At 39.6% G+C, this 16408-nt stretch overlaps 1 non-coding gene across 50 annotated transcripts in view; it reads left to right on the top strand.

The window, feature by feature from the left end:
- LOC126982067 (uncharacterized) overlaps nt 1-9461 on the top strand; it is a 30592-nt gene extending 21131 nt beyond the window's left edge. For 21 of the 50 annotated variants that reach the window (XR_007734482.1, XR_007734491.1, XR_007734484.1 and 18 more), the window contains one exon: nt 6618-9461. This is a non-coding gene — a transcript (uncharacterized LOC126982067). Of the gene's footprint in view, nt 1-1041; nt 1507-1856; nt 1915-2190; nt 2390-2763; nt 4255-5143; nt 5460-6006; nt 6146-6617 lie in introns of those variants that run through there. The other 29 variants (XR_007734504.1, XR_007734505.1, XR_007734500.1 and 26 more) reach the window with 9 other exon arrangements.
- The last annotated feature ends 6947 nt before the right edge of the window (nt 9462-16408 follow it).

The raw sequence follows: 16408 nt of genomic DNA, 5'->3' as shown, positions 1-16408 counted from the left end.
TCTCTCTCTCTCTCTCGTTAAAGGTGCAGAGGTCATCTCAAACTATCACCAGCATCATAAAGCAGTCCATGAAAAGCCCCACGAGAGGCTTTTCAAACAGGCAAACTGAGGCGACAATACTTATAAAAACACAAGCATTATTATCTTGAAATTATCAACTTTTATCCGACTGACAATGGACTTTCTTTCAGGGCGGTGGAGACTCATTACTCACTACAGTTTGATACTTTAGGATCTATGTAGTACTTGGAAATATGGACTGAATTTAGCAACTAACCTTCATGTGTATATATATAATTGCTTGAATTTAAAGGCTTCTTTTATTTATTTTATTTTATTTATATTTTTTTCATTTTTTGTACAAGGCTTTCCTAGTGGTCTTTTTTTGGGTGACATTCATTTTCTTCTTTTCTTTATCCTTTTTTTGTCTATTTATTTATTTTTTACAGCATAGGGCAACAGAAAGAAAGGGTTGAATTTTTCTTTTAATCACTGCACCTGTAAAACAGAAAAGTAAAGAGTGGTCAAGAGAGGTCAATTTCAGGTGGAGAGGTGTCGATGCACTTCGTGATGGAGGTCAAGTTTTAGGCAGGAGGCAAAGGTTTTCATCATTAATACATAAACTAGGTGTTCTATTCAAGTTGATATTCAATAAGAAATAGAAATGCAAAGTCTTGGTGGCATTAAATTTAATTTGAATCCGCTCAGGTCTAATTAATTAATCGATCTAATTAATTAATTAATCTAATAATGCAAGATGGCGCCACTATAAACACTCGCCTGCGCCAGAACGGGCTGGGCCAACCATCAGGCCCCACCGGGAAGAAGCCTTGGGCCGACCATCAGGCCCCACCGGGAAGAAGCCTACCGGCACAATAGGTCGCGACGTAAAAAAAAAAAAATAAATAAATAAAAAATACACCCCACCTCGATCAATGTGACTGGACCATAGGCTCTGTGTGGTCTGAATATCTATGTAAATGATGCTTTCTGGCAGAGTTGGTAGCCTGGTATTGGTGTGACACTCCCTTCCCTCCTCAGGTGCTGTGTGTTGCTGCCCTCCACAGCACCAATGGCTGCCCTGAAAACCATGGCAGGGGAACCAGGAACAGGAGCTCAGCATCACTAAGTTAAGTACCTCACCATGACACTCTCATCTTTGCCTTCCTTTCAAAACTTTTTACTTTCCTCTCAAACCCCACCTTCTACTCAACCTCCCCCATGATTGTGAGTGAAGTATGCCTGCTGGTGCTGTCCCTGTCCGTCGGTAGGAAGGTGAATCGTCATACTGTCCCGACGTCGTAACACCCGGCACGGGGTGAAGGGACTCATGTAAGGCAGCGGCGGCGCCCTAAGGTGGGGAGGGCTGCGCCGACACCTCCACAGTCGTCTTTGGCGTCTGCTGGCTGGCTAGGGTGGTCTGACTCACTGTCTGGGTTGTTTGTCACACGCCGGATTGGGAACTGGATCTCCAGAGGTGCACATGTCACAGAGATGGTAGTAGAAGTACGAGAGATGACTGATGATGTGGCTGTACACGTCCTTTCTTAAGCCCTGTTCACATTGTGCTGACATCGACTTTTATGCCCCCATCTTTTACGATTTGCGACACTTTTACATCAAAATTTCCCTCCCAAGACCTCATGTACCCCAAGTCGCTGGGTTCTCGTGGCCCGGAGTCTGCACAGTGTGACCGGGACTTTATCTTGCCCTACGACTGTCATATGATATTGAGTATATCTCCCTTTGTGTTGTAGGACGTTGACTAATTTTTATTTTTTTCTTTCCCCCTCCCCCTTTTTTTTTTTTCTTTTTTTTCCCCCTCCCATTATCGACTTCCCTGTGAGGTCACCAAGACAGCGGCCAGCAAGGGGCGAGGACCACAAGAGGTGGAGGAGAATGAGGAAGAGGAAGGTGAGGTCAATCTCTTATTCATTTTTTATTCACTTATATTTTTAGGTGAGGATAATCTCTCTCTCTCTCTCTCTCTCTCTCTCTCTCGCTCTCTCTCTCTCGTTCAAGTTGCAGATGTCATCTCAAACTATCACCAGCATCATAAAGCAGTCCATGAAAAGCCCCACGAGAGGCTTTTCAAACAGGCAAACTGAGGCGACAATACTTATAAAAACACAACCATTATTATCTAGAAATTGTCAACTTTCATCCGACTGACAATGGACTTTCTTTCAGGGCGGTGGAGAGGCGGAAGAAGAGTGGAGGAGGAGGCTGTGTGGAGAGGTGGTGTGCTGGATGGAGACTTGACAACGGTATCGGGTGTGCTGGATGGAGCCTTGACAACGGTATCTGGTGTGCTGGATGGAGCCTTGACAATGGTATCTGGTGTGCTGGATGGAGCCTTGACAACAGTATCTTCACATGCCTGGCAGAGGTATAGCGACTGATTGCTTTTGTTGTGTTCAAAGCTACTTCACTAGATAGGATTATGGGAGAGAAGGGAAGGAATAGGAAGGGAAGGAAAGGGAGGAATTAGGAAGGGAATGAGAAGGGAAAGAAAGGAAAGAGAAGTGAAAAGGAAGGAAGTAGGAGAGTAGGGAAGGAAATGGAAAGAGAAGGGTAGGAAAGGAAAGAGAAGGGAAAGGAAGGAATTAGGAGAGTAGGGAAGGAAATGGAAAGAGAAGGGATAGGAAGGAAAGGAAAGAAGGGATAGGAAGGGAAGGAAAGAAAAGAAGAAATAGAATAGAAAGTAAGGAAAAAAAGAAAGGAAAATTATGAAACTGACCACTAACCTCCCTTTTCTTCCAGGACAACCAAGAAAAGAAGAAAGAAGAAGAGAAGGAAAAAGGCTGTCACACATCACACAGGAATCGCAGCATCAAGAGGAAAGATTCAGGCTACATATAAATTTAAAATGCATTCCGAGGTCATAGATTTAGGCACAGGGCATCTTTTGGCCACCTCTTTGGATTCTTTTTAGGAGCAGCAACTAGTGGGCTTTTTTAGCTGTCTGTTTAAAAAAAAAAAAAAAAATGTGTACCGAGGCTATATTACGTTCTGGGTGTGTTGCAAGGAATATTTCACAGTGTAATATACCGGGTTTTATTTTTATGTGCATGTACGTACTATGTGATATGTTTACGCATCTGCAAAGGCGATATATTTAAACGTAACATCCCAGGTTATATATTTGTAAGTGTATGTACTACGCGATATATTTTAAGCTTAAGTTACCGGGTTATATCTATAAGTGTATGTATGAAGCGATATATTTACGTACATTCTAAGCGTAATGTAATATTTAAACGCAACATCCCGGGTTTTATATTTGCAAGTGTATGTACGAAGCGATATATTTTAAGCGTAAGGTACTGGGTTATATCTAAGTGTATGTACGAAGCGATATATTTACGTATATTCTAAGCGCAATGTATTGAGTTAGATATTCGTAAGTGTGTGTACTAATCTATGTATTTCCGTATCTACCATTGGGATATATTTTGAGTACGCGTTATGGGAAAATACGTATGGGTATTAACAACATCTGCATGGGAAAATATTTAAGTGTGTGTGTTAAGGTATATATTTACGTATGTACCGAGGGATAATATTTAAGGGTATGGACGAAGCGATATTTTTACGCAAAAGGATATATTTTAAGGATAAGGTATTGGGTTATATTTTTATGTATATGTACTATGCTATATATATATATAACAACATCTTCAGCTTCTGCATGGCAAATCTAACACCTTCAACTATCCACATTAACCCTTTTGCTGCTGCTGCTATATTAACAACAACTATGGTTTCTGCATGACAATTTTTGCTGCTTCGGCTGTTTACAATTTCCACGGATTTGAGTATTGAAACAAACAATTATACATGGTTTCTGCATGACAATTTTTGCTGCTTCGGCTATTTACAATTTCCACGGATTTGAGTATTGAAACAATTATATATGGTTTCTGCATGACAATTTTTGCTGCTTCGGCTGTTTACAATTTCCATGGATTTGAGTATTGTAACAAACAACTATATATGGTTTCTGCATGATAATTTTTCCTGCTACTCGCTCATTCGTTTCCGCTTCCTCTATCGCAATAACCCGCAATGCTGCTCCGGCTATTGCTACGCGTGTACTGCCCAGAACTTTAATCCACCCCAACTTCAATATCTCCATTTAAGAGAAGCATAGATCAGGCAAGAGTCTGTAAATAAAATCCACTTACGTTGTTGCTCCTTGGGCTGCAGCAGTGACCCGAGCAATTAATTTCCTGACCAAGGATAAGAGGATTAGGCCTACAGGGGACACCTCTTGAAAAAAACGCACCATGACTTTTACCTCAAATCAAGGTGGTGTGGAAATAAAGTCAACACACGAATGCACACACAGTACCATACACCCCGTTATACAGTGTCTCACCCATACAGAGACACACACATATACGGTTGAGAGGGCTGATCCTCGACGATGTATGGTTGAATGTCCGCAGTACAGGTTGTACGTAATGATTTCTGTTCACCTGTACGTAACAGGAAAAATGGTTGATTAGAATGCCTTCGTCCGTTTCCAGAGGGCCAATTCTTGATGACGTAAGGTTGTATGTCTGCAGTAAGGGCTACACGTAATGATTTCTATACACGAGCAATTATACGCAACAGGAAGACGAAGAATAAGATGTTTGTTTTAAGTCAAAAGGGCTAATTCTTGATGTATATGTCTCATGCATTATCCCATACACTTCATGCTTGCAGGAAGGGTTACACATAATGATTTCTATACACAAACTAATGTACATAACAGGAAGACAAAGAACAAGATTTGTATAGGGTTGAAAGGGCTGATCATGATTTTCGAAGATGTATGTCTTTATTGCATTTTTCCATACACTCCAAGCTTGCAGGAAGGGTTATATGTAATTTGTATACACAAACTAATACACATAACAGGAAAATGAAGAATAAAGATGTTTGTTGAGTTTTGAAAGGGCTGATTCTTGAAGCTGTATGTCTGTCTTGGATTCTCCCATATCTACACTCCAAGCTTACAGTGAGGGTTACACGTAGTGATTTCTATAAACAAACTAATATATGTAACAAGAAAATAAAGATTGAGATGGCTGTATAAGGTTGACGGCTGATTCTCGACGATGTATGTCTATTGTGAATGAGGTGTTTGTATAAGGTCGAAAGGATTGATTCTTGATGCATGTCTGTATTGCATTCTCCCATACACTCCATGCATGCAGGAAAGTTTTATTTTTATTTATTTATATTTTTATGTCGTGGCCTATTGCGCTGGTAGGCTTCTTCCCGGTGGATCCTGATGGTCGGCCCAAGGCTTCTTCCTGATGGGGCCTGATGGTCAGCCCAGCCCATCTCGACGATATATGTCCGTATTGCATTCTCCCATACACTCCAAGCTTGCAGGAAGGGTTATAGATATTTAAATTTATGTGGAGCAGGAGAATAAAGAATGAGATGTTTATATGTTGAAATGGCTGATTCTTGACGATGTATGTTTTCTTGAGTGTTTCATTTGGCTAGTTATAGGCTGTGGGACCACAACCTCCAGAGCCGATGATGTATGTCTGTATTGCATTCTCCCATACACTCCATGCTTGCAGGAAGGGTTATACGTATTGATTTCTATACACAAGCATTTATACGTAGCAGGAAAATAAAGAATGAGATGTTTGTATAATGTCGAAAGGGCTGATTCATGAAGATGTATGTCTATTGCATTTTTCCATACACTCCATGCTTGCAGTAAGGGTTATACATACTGAAATTTATGCATAACAGGAGATTAAAGAATAAGATGTTTGTATAATGTCAAAAGGGCTGATTCTCAACGATGTACCTATGTTTTCTTGAGTTTCATGTGGCTAGTTATAGGCTGTGGGACCACGACCTCCAGAGCCGATGATGTATGTCTATGTTGCATTCTCCCGTACACTCCATGCTTGCAGGAAGGGCTTTATGCAATGATTTCTATACACTAACTATTATATGTAATGGGAAAATGTAGTGAGGTGTTTGTATAAGGTTGAGAGGGCTGATTCTCGACGATGTATGTATGTTTTGCGTTCTCCCATACACTCCATGCTTGCAGGAAGGGTTATACATGCTGAAATTTATACGTAACGAGAATAAAGAATGAGGTGTTTGTATAATGTCGAATGGGCTGATTCTTGAAGATGTATGTGTATTGCATTCTCCCATACACTCCAAGCTTGCAAGAAGGGTTATACATACTGAAATTTATGCATAACAAGAGAAAGATTGAGATGTTTGTATAATGTCGAAAGGGCTGATTTCGTATATATATGTCTGTATTACATTCTCTCATACACTCCGAGCTTGCAGGAAGGGTTATACATGCTGAAATTTATACGTAACAGGAGAATAAAGAATGAGATGTTTGTATAATGTCGAAAGGGCTGATTCTCGACGATGTATGTTTTCTTTAGTGTTTTATTGGGCTAGTTAGGCTGTGGGACCACGGCCTCCAGAACCGGCGATGTATGTCTGCATTGCATTTTCCCATAGGCCTACACTCCATGCCTGCAGGAAGGGTCATACGTAATGATTTCTATACACAAACAAGTCTACGTAACAGGAAAATGAAGGATAAGATGTTTGTATTAGATAGAAAGGTCCCATTATTGATGATGTATGTCTGCATAGCATTTTCCCACACACTCCATGCTTTCAGGAAGGGCTTTACGCAATGATTTCTATACACTTATACATAACGAGAAAATGTAGAGTGAGGTGTTTTATAAGGTTGAAAGGGCTGATTCTCGACGATGTATGTCTGTATTGCATTCTTCCACACACTCCATGCTTGCAGGAAGGGTTATACATACTGAAATTTATGTTACGAGAATAATGAGATATTTGTATAAGATCGAAAGGGCTGATTCTCGACGATATATGTCTGTATTGCATTCTTCCACACACTCCATGCTTGCAGGAAGGGTTATACGTAATGATTTCTATACACAAGCATTTGTACGTAGCATGAAAATGAAGAACGAGATGTTTGTATAATGTTGAAAGGGCTGATTCTTGAAGATGTATGTCTGTATTGCATTCTCCCATACACTCCAAGCTTGCAGGAAGGGTTATACATACTGAAATTTATATGTAACAGGAGAATGAAGAATGAGGTGTTTGTATAATGTCGAAAGGGCTGATTCTCGACGATGTATGTCTGTATTGCATTCTCCCGTACACTCCATGCTTGCAGGAAGGGTTATACAAAATGATTCCTATACACAAGCATTTATACGTAGCAGGAAAATGAAGAACGAGATGTTTGTATAAGGTCGAAAGGGCTGATTCTCTATGATGTATGTCTGTATTGCATTCTCCCATACACTCCATGCTTGCAGGAAGGGTTATTAATTATGATTTCTATACACAAGCATTTATACGTAGCAGGAAAATGAAGAACGAGATGTTTGTACAATGTCGAACGGGCTGATTGTCAAAGATATGTCTGTATTACATTCTCCCATACACTCCAAGCTTGCAGGAAGGGTTATATATACTGAAATTTATGCATAACAAGAATAAAGAATTAGATGATTGTATAATGTCGAAAGGGCTGATTCTCGACGATGTATGTTTTCTTGAGTGCTCTATTGGGCTAGTTATAGGCTGTGGGACCACGACCTCCAGAGCCGATGATGTACGTCTGTATTGCATTTTCCCATACACTCCATGCCTGCAGGAAGGGTTATACGTAATGATTTCTATACACGAGCAAGTCTACGTAACAGGAAAATGAAGGATAAGATGTTTGTATTAGATAGAAAGGTCCCATTATCGACGATGTATGTCTGTATTGCATTCTCCCGTACACTCCATGCTTGCAGGAAGGGTTATACGTAATGATTTCTATACACAAGCATTTATACGTAGCAGGAAAATGAAGAACGAGATGTTTGTATGATGTCGAAAGGGCTGATTCTCGAAGATATATGTCTGTATTGCATTCTTCCATACATTCCATGCTTGCAGGAAGGGTTATACGTAATGATTTCTATACAAACATTTATACGTAACAGGAAAATGAAAAATGAGATGTTTGTATCAGGTAGAAAGGTCCCATTCTCGATGATATATGTCTGTATTGCATTCTTTCATACATTCCATGCTTGCAGGAAGGGTTATACTTAATGATTTCTATACAAACATTTATACGTAACAGGAAAATGAAGAGTGAGGTGTTTGTTTAAGGTTGAAAGGGCTGATTCTCGACGATGTATGTCTGTATTGTATTCTCCCATACACTCCGAGCTTGCAGGAAGGGTTATCATACTGAAATTTTTACGTAACAGGAGAATAAAGAATGAGATGTTTGTAAAATGTCAAAAGGGCTGATTCTCGACGATGTATGTTTTCTTGAGCGTTTTATTGGGCTATTAGGCTGTGGGACCACGGCCTCCAGGGCCAACGATGTATGTCTGCATTGCATTTTCCCATAGGCCTACACCATGATTGCAGGAAGGGTTATACGTAATGATTTCTATACACAAGCAAGTCCACGTAACTGGAAAATGAAGGATAAGATGTTTGTATTAGATAGAAAGGTCCCATTATCGACGATGCATGTCTGTATTGCATTCTCCCCCACACTCCATGCGTTTAGGAAGGGCTTTACGCAATGATTTCTATAACTATTATACGTAACGGGAAATGTAGAGTGAGGTGTTCGTATAAGGTTGAAAGGGCTGATTCTCGACGATGTATGTCTGTATTGCATTCTCCCATACACTCCATGCTTGCAGGAAGGGTTATACGTAATGATTTCTATACACAAGCATTCATACAGCAGGAAAATGAAGAACGAGACGTTTGTATAAGGTCGAAAGGGCAGATTTTTGAAGATTTGTCTGTATTGCATTCTCTCATACAGTCCAAGCTTGCAGGAAGGGTTATACACACAATTTATACGTAACGAGAATAAAGAATGAGATGTTTGTATAATGTCAAAAGGGCTGATTCTCGACGATGTATGTTGAGTGTTTTATAGGGTTTTATGGGTACGCTGCGGGAAGTCCAGAGCCGATAAGGTATATCTATATTGCATTCTCCCGTTCACTCCATGCTTTCAGGAAGGACTTTATGCAATGATTTCTATACACTAACTATTATATGTAATGGGAAAATGTAGTGAGGTGTTTGTATAAGGTTGAAAGGGCTGATTCTGGACGATGTATGTCTGCATTGCATTCTTCCATACATTCCATGCTTGCAGGAAGGGTTATATGTAATGATTTCTATACACTAGCTATTGTACGTAACGGGAAAATGTAGAATGAGGTATTTGCATAAGGTTGAAAGGGCTGATTCTCGACGATGTATGTCTGTATATTGCATTTTCCCACACACTCCATGCCTGCAGGAAGGGTTTACGTAATGATTTCTATACAAACATTTATACGTAGGCGCTTGTAGTAATGTCAAATGTAAGTTAAATAAATGACTGTTGGATTATTATTATTATTATTATTATTATTATTATTATTATTATTATTAAGAGGAAAAAGAAAGAAGGAAGGAAGGAAGGAGAAAAAGAGGAGGAAGAGGATAAATAAAGGAAGGAAAGGAAGAATAAGAGGAAAAAAAGAGGAGGAGGAGGAAAGAAAGAGGAATAAACGAAGGAATAAGGAAAAACGGAGAATAAACAGAGGAAGTAGGAAAACAAGAAAATGCGAAAGAAAGGAGGAAGAAGCATAGAGTAAAAAATGATCAAGGAAGCACAGAGATAAAGAAGGGAAGGAGAGGAGGAGGAAAGAAAGAGGAATAAACGAAGGAATAAGGAAAAACGGAGAATAAACAGAGGAAGAAGGAAAACAAGAAAATGCGAAAGAAAGGAGGAAGAAGAACAGAGTAAAAAATGATCAGGGAAACACAGAGATAAAGAAGGGAAGGAGAGGAGGAGGAAAGAAAGAGGAATAAAAGAAGGAAGAGGGAAAAAACAGAGAAACAGAGGAAGAAGGGAAACAAGAAAATGCGAAAGAAAGGAGGAAGAAGAGCAGAGTAAAAAATGATCAGGAAAGCACAGAGATAAAGAAGGGAAGGAGAGGAGGAGGAAAGAAAGAGGAATAAATGAAGGAATAAGGAAAAACGGAGAATATAAACAGAGGAAGGAAAAAAAGAAAAAGCGAAAGAAAGGAGGAAGAAGAATTGAGTAAAAAATGATCAGGGAAACACAGAGATAAAGAAGGGAAGGAGAGGAGGAGGAAAGAAAGAGGAATAAATGAAGGAATAAGGAAAAACGGAGAATATAAACAGAGGAAGGAAAAAAAGAAAAAGCGAAAGAAAGGAGGAAGAAGAATTGAGTAAAAAATGATCAGGGAAACACAGAGATAAAGAAGGGAAGGAGAGGAGGAGGAAAGAAAGAGGAATAAATGAAGGAATAAGGAAAAACGGAGAATATGAACAGAGGAAGGAAAACAAGAAAAAGCGAAAGATTAAAGGAGGAAGAAGAATTGAGTAAAAAATGATCAGGGAAACACAGAGATAAAGAAGGGAAGGAGAGGAGGAGGAAAGAAAGAGGAATAAATGAAGGAATAAGGAAAAACGGAGAATATGAACAGAGGAAGGAAAACAAGAAAAAGCGAAAGATTAAAGGAGGAAGAAGAATAGGGTGAAAAATGATCAGGGAAGCACAGAGATAAAGGAGGGAAGGAGAGGAGGAGGAAAGAAAGAGGAATAAATGAAGGAATAAGGAAAAACGGAGAATATAAACAGAGGAAGGAAAACAAGAAAAAGCGAAAGAAAGGAGGAAGAAGAATTGAGTAAAAAATGATCAGGGAAACACAGAGATAAAGAAGGGAAGGAGAGGAGGAGGAAAGAAAGAGGGATAAAGGGAGGAAGAGGGAAAAACGGAGAATAAACAGAGGAAGAAGGAAAACAAGAAAAAGCGAAAGAAAGGAGGAAGAAGAATTGAGTAAAAAATGATCAGGGAAGCACAGAGATAAAGAAGGGAAGATGAGGAGGAGGAAAGAAAGAGGAATAAACGAAGGAATAAGGAAAAACGGAGAATATAAACAGAGGAAGGAAAACAAGAAAAAGCGAAAGAAAGGAGGAAGAAGAATTGAGTAAAAAATGATCAGGGAAGCACAGAGATAAAGAAAGGAAGGACAGAGAATGAAATAATGATAAAATAATAACCATAGTAAAAAAATACGACGCCAGGGCGATGTGGCACCCCTGTCTGTGGGTCAAAAACAGGTCAAGCATAGTGAAAAACAGGTCAAAATTGAGCCAGATTTTGTATCTTTAGCCAAAGTGAAGCTATTTAGGCCTAACACCTGAGAAAAGAGCCTAAATTTTGCGTTTTAAGGCCTAGAAGAAGTTGATTTGGCAAGCCTGCACATGGCCGGATGGTTCTTGTTTCGCGGGTTTTTATATTTTCTAAGGGTTTTATTCTTTTATGGTCATTACTTTTATTATCATATATTTAGACTAATTTATTTATAACTCATTCCCGTCTGAGATCATTTATAAAGTAATTGAAGGAACTATCATGGCGCGCGGCGGTGTCAAATGGCCGCGGTCCGCATTTCATATTTCCCGATTTATAAGCCAAAAACTACCGTCCACGCCACATTAACAGCATTTAATTATATTTCGCTTTGAGATCATTAATTATTGATGGGTTTGGGATATAATTACAGGTCAGAAGGAGGGTATGAAGCAAAAAATCTGGCACCACTGTGAAAAAGGAGGGAAGCGAGGCAGAGAAGCTTGCCGCGGCCGCCATTTTAGGTTCAGTCCCGGGGCGACTTCCATCAGAGGAGGACGTGCGTTCAGTCGCTCCTCTTAATTTCGCCTAAATACCCCCTACAGCCCCTCCCCCCCCGGTTATCATGGCTGCAATAGAACATAATTAAGGTAAGCTAAAATATAGAAGGGTGAAAGTGCTTGCAATACGGTTTTAAGGGAAATTAGTTTGGGTTACAAGGGGGGACTTCCCGCCATTTTTTTTTTAACATTTTTTTGTGACGGCGGTGTGGCTTGGCAGTGACGGACGTATGCAGTGTTACGCAGTGCCAGAGAGTGCCACACGTTATTATCTCTGCTTACGTGAGAAATTATATATATGTTACGGTGCTGAGTGAAGTGACCGGCTGTGAGACTTGGCAGTGACGGACGTGTGTTCAGTGTTACGCAGTGCCAAACGTTATTTGCTTGAGTGGCAAACTAATCAGCTGTGTTACGATACTCTGATGGTGTGCTATGTTCCGTCTATAGGTGTTAATGTGACGGGTGTGGAGGCTTGACAGTGACGGGTGTGTAGTGTTACGCAGTGCCACACGTTCGTCTGCTTATGTGACAATCTATATATAGCTGTTACGGTGCTGTGTTGCGTCTACAGGTGTTGATGTGACGGGCGTGGAGGCGTGTGACGTGTATTGAGGCGTTAATTGATATTTTGTTAGTACCTGCCAAACACCTGCGTCTAACTCTTCTGTTTCTTCTTCCTCCACAGGTGTCGGGCACCCGGCACGTGAACTAAGATGGAGTATTGCTTCAGGGCGGCTCGCTAAATGGTAAGTGTGTGTTGACCTGCTGTTGTATTATGAAGCTAGGCCTGCAAGTCTGGGGGGGGGGGGGGGGGTGCAGCTCTTAGTTTTATTTATTTATCTTATTTTATTTACTTATTTATTTTACTTTTATACTTGTTTATTTTTATTTATTGTGTGTGTGTGTGTGTGTGTGTGTGTTGCTGGTAAGCTTTCTTGAGGGGTGTTATGGACAACCCCAGGCCATTAGTGGTGCAGGCTAATTTTATTTGGTGGCTGCCATTATGTATGACTTGCTTGGCCCATGCTGCCCCACGGTGCTCGTCCTGACCAGTCACAGAAGTTAAGGTTGATTGAGGTTTGGGTAGAGTAGCCATATAGTGCAGCGGTCAGCAAAACTGCGACTTTTTAACCAGGTATCAGCGGGGATCATGTTTCTTAATGGTCCCCCAAAGCGAGAAAAACAGGAAAAAATCTTCACTCACACAAACCATTTCATAATATATATCAAAGCATTTGTAATCAGTTCATGTATCATCTATTTTTGGGGGGTTTAAATCATGGCACAAATTTGGCCCGTCGCTGCTACATGGTAAAGCCACAAATATGGCCCGTCGCTGCTACCGGGCTAGGAGACCTGTGTGGGTCCTGCCACCTACTTGAAAACGTCCAAATTATCTTAGAAAGTCTCCAGACACTGAGCAGCTCTCCAAAGAAACTCTGGAGCGGAAGTCACATTAAAGTTCGAATGTAGCATGGTGACCAGATATATTAAGTACAGTTAGCGTGTAGTCTAAAAGTATGTTGTATTTATTCAGTCATGGTAACAAACTATAAAGGATTGACAATAGGTTGCTGACATATTAAGTTGAAGGAGTGGCTTTAGAAATATGATAGTTTATTTTATGACAGGTGCAATTATTATTATCATTGTTATCTATTATTATTATTATAGTATATTTAATTATCTTGTCTGTGGGTATACTATCTAACTCCCATATAGATGAGGAAATTTTTATTGACGTTCAACAGATTGGCCATCTAGTTCTCTTCAAGTTCTTTTCCTGGCTTACCCATGCATTGCAGACATGACATTGGATAATAATATTTGTTAGCCCTGATGAACCCTACAACATGGCATTATAGACAAAGTCAGCTTTTTTTTATTTATTTATTTATTTATTTATTTATTTACGTCTTGGCTTGTGGCGCCGGTAGGCCTTCATAGTAGGGCCTGATGGTAGGCCCCAGCCCATTGTGGCGCAGGCAAGTGTTTATAGTGGCGCCATCATGATTTTTCAGCATTTTCCATTTTAGACCCCTAGTTGCATAATATAAATTGTTGGGGGGGTGTTGGAGGGTCACGCATCGTCGATCTAGCACAGTTTTTGTGCTATTAACACTAATTGTTTCGTAATTTCCTTTCATAATGAACAAATATTTCTTCAAACTTGATTTTTTTTTAAGCCTTAAGTTTATTATGGATAGGAAAATAAGCACTTTGTTTTTGTATTGATGTTTTAATTTATTATGAAAAGAACCATAATTTACTACAGTTATGAGCTACTACTACCATACCGCTAATATATTTCCTACCATACCACTAATACATTCCCTACCATACCACTAATACATTTCCTACTATACCACTAATACATTTTCTACTATACCACTAATACATTTCCTACCATACCACTAATACATTTCCTACTATACCACTAATACATTTCCTACTATACCACTAATACATTTCCTACCATACCACTAATACATTCCCTACCATACCACTAATACATTTCCTACTATACCACTAATACATTTCCTACTATACCACTAATACATTTCCTACCATACCACTAATACATTTCCTACCATACCACTAATACATTCCCTACCATACCACTAATACATTTCCTACTATACCACTAATACATTCCCTACCATACCACTAATACATTTCCTACTATACCACTAATACATTCCCTACCATACCACTAATACATTTCCTACTATACCACTAATACATTCCCTACTATACCACTAATACATTTCCTACTATACCACTAATACATTCCCTACTATACCACTAATACATTTCCTACCATACCACTAATACATTCCCTACCATACCACTAATACATTTCCTACTATACCACTAATACATTTCCTACCATACCACTAATACATTCCCTACCATACCACTAATACATTTCCTACTATACCACTAATACATTTCCTACTATACCACTAATACATTTCCTACTATACCACTAATACATTTCCTACTATACCACTAATACATTTCCTGCTATACCACTAATACATTTCCTACTATACCACTAATACATTTCCTACCATACCACTAATACATTTTCTACTATACCACTAATACATTTCCTACCATACCACTAATACATTTCCTACTATACCACTAATACATTTCCTAATATACCACTAATACATTTCCTACGATACCATTAATACATTTCCTACTATACCACTAATACATTTCATACCATACCACTGATACATTTCATACCATACCACTAATACATTTCATACCATACCACATAATTCATTCCCTACTATACCATTAATACATTCCCTACTATACAACTAATACATTTTATACCATACCACTGATACATTTCCTGCTATACCACTAATACATTTCAGTAACATCTTCCATACATGCAGTGGTATTACATTACAACAAAGTGTGACTCAAACTCATTACTCACTACAGTTTGATACTTTAGGATCTATGTAGTACTTGGAAATATGGATTGAATTTAGCAACTAACCTTCATGTGTATATATAATTGTTTGAATTTAAAGGCTTCTTTTATTTCTTTTATTTCATTTATATTTTTTTCATTTTCTGTACAAGGCTTTCCTAGTGGTCTTTTTTTTGGTGACATTCATTTTCTTCTTTTCTTTATCCTTTTTTTGTCTATTTATTTTTTACAGCATTGGGCAACAGAAAGAAAGTGTTGAATTTTTCTTTTAATCACTGCACCTGTAAAACAGAAAAGTAAAGAGTGGTCAAGAGAGGTCAATTTCAGGTGGAGAGGTGTCGATGCACTTCGTGATAGAGGTCAAGTTTTAGGCAGGAGGCAAAGGTTTTCATCATTAATATATAAACTAGGTGTTCTATTCAAGTTGATATTCAATAAGAAATAGAAATGCAAAGTCTTGGTGGCATTAAATTTAATTTGAATCCGCTCAGGTCTAATTAATTAATCAATCTACACCCCACCTCGATCAATGTGACTGGACCATAGGCTCTGTGTGGTCTGAATATCTATGTAAATGATGCTTTCTGGCAGAGTTGGTAGCCTGGTATTGGTGTGACACTCCTTCCCTCCTCAGGTGCTGTGTTGCTGCCTCCACAGCACCAATGGCTGCCCTGAAAACCACGGCAGGGGAACCAGGAACAGGAGCTCAGCATTACTAAGTTAAGTACCTCACCATGACACTCTCATCTTTGCCTTCCTTTCAAAACTTTTTACTTCCCTCTCAAACCCCACCTTCTACTCAACCTCCCCCATGATTGTGAGTGAAGTATGCCTGCTGGTGCTGTCCCTGTCCGTCGGTAGGAAGGTGAATCGTCATACTGTCCCGACGTCGTAACACCCGCACGGGGTGAAGGGACTCATGTAAGGCAGCGGCGCCCTAAGGTGGGGAGGGCTGCGCCGACACCTCCACAGTCGCCTTTGGCGTCTGCTGGCTGGCTAGGGTGGTCTGACTCACTGTCTGGGTTGTTTGTCACACGCCGGATTGGGAACTGGATCTCCAGAGGTGCACATGTCACAGAGATGGTAGTAGAAGTACGAGAGATGACTGATGATGTGGCTGTACACGTCCTTTCTTAAGCCCTGTTCACATTGTGCTGACATCGA

The sequence above is a fragment of the Eriocheir sinensis genome, chromosome 50 (assembly GCF_024679095.1).
Source record: "Eriocheir sinensis breed Jianghai 21 chromosome 50, ASM2467909v1, whole genome shotgun sequence".
Lineage (NCBI taxonomy): Eukaryota > Metazoa > Arthropoda > Malacostraca > Decapoda > Varunidae > Eriocheir > Eriocheir sinensis.
The sequence above is the reverse complement of the archived record's forward strand: the minus strand, read 5'-3'. Positions and strand labels throughout refer to the sequence as shown.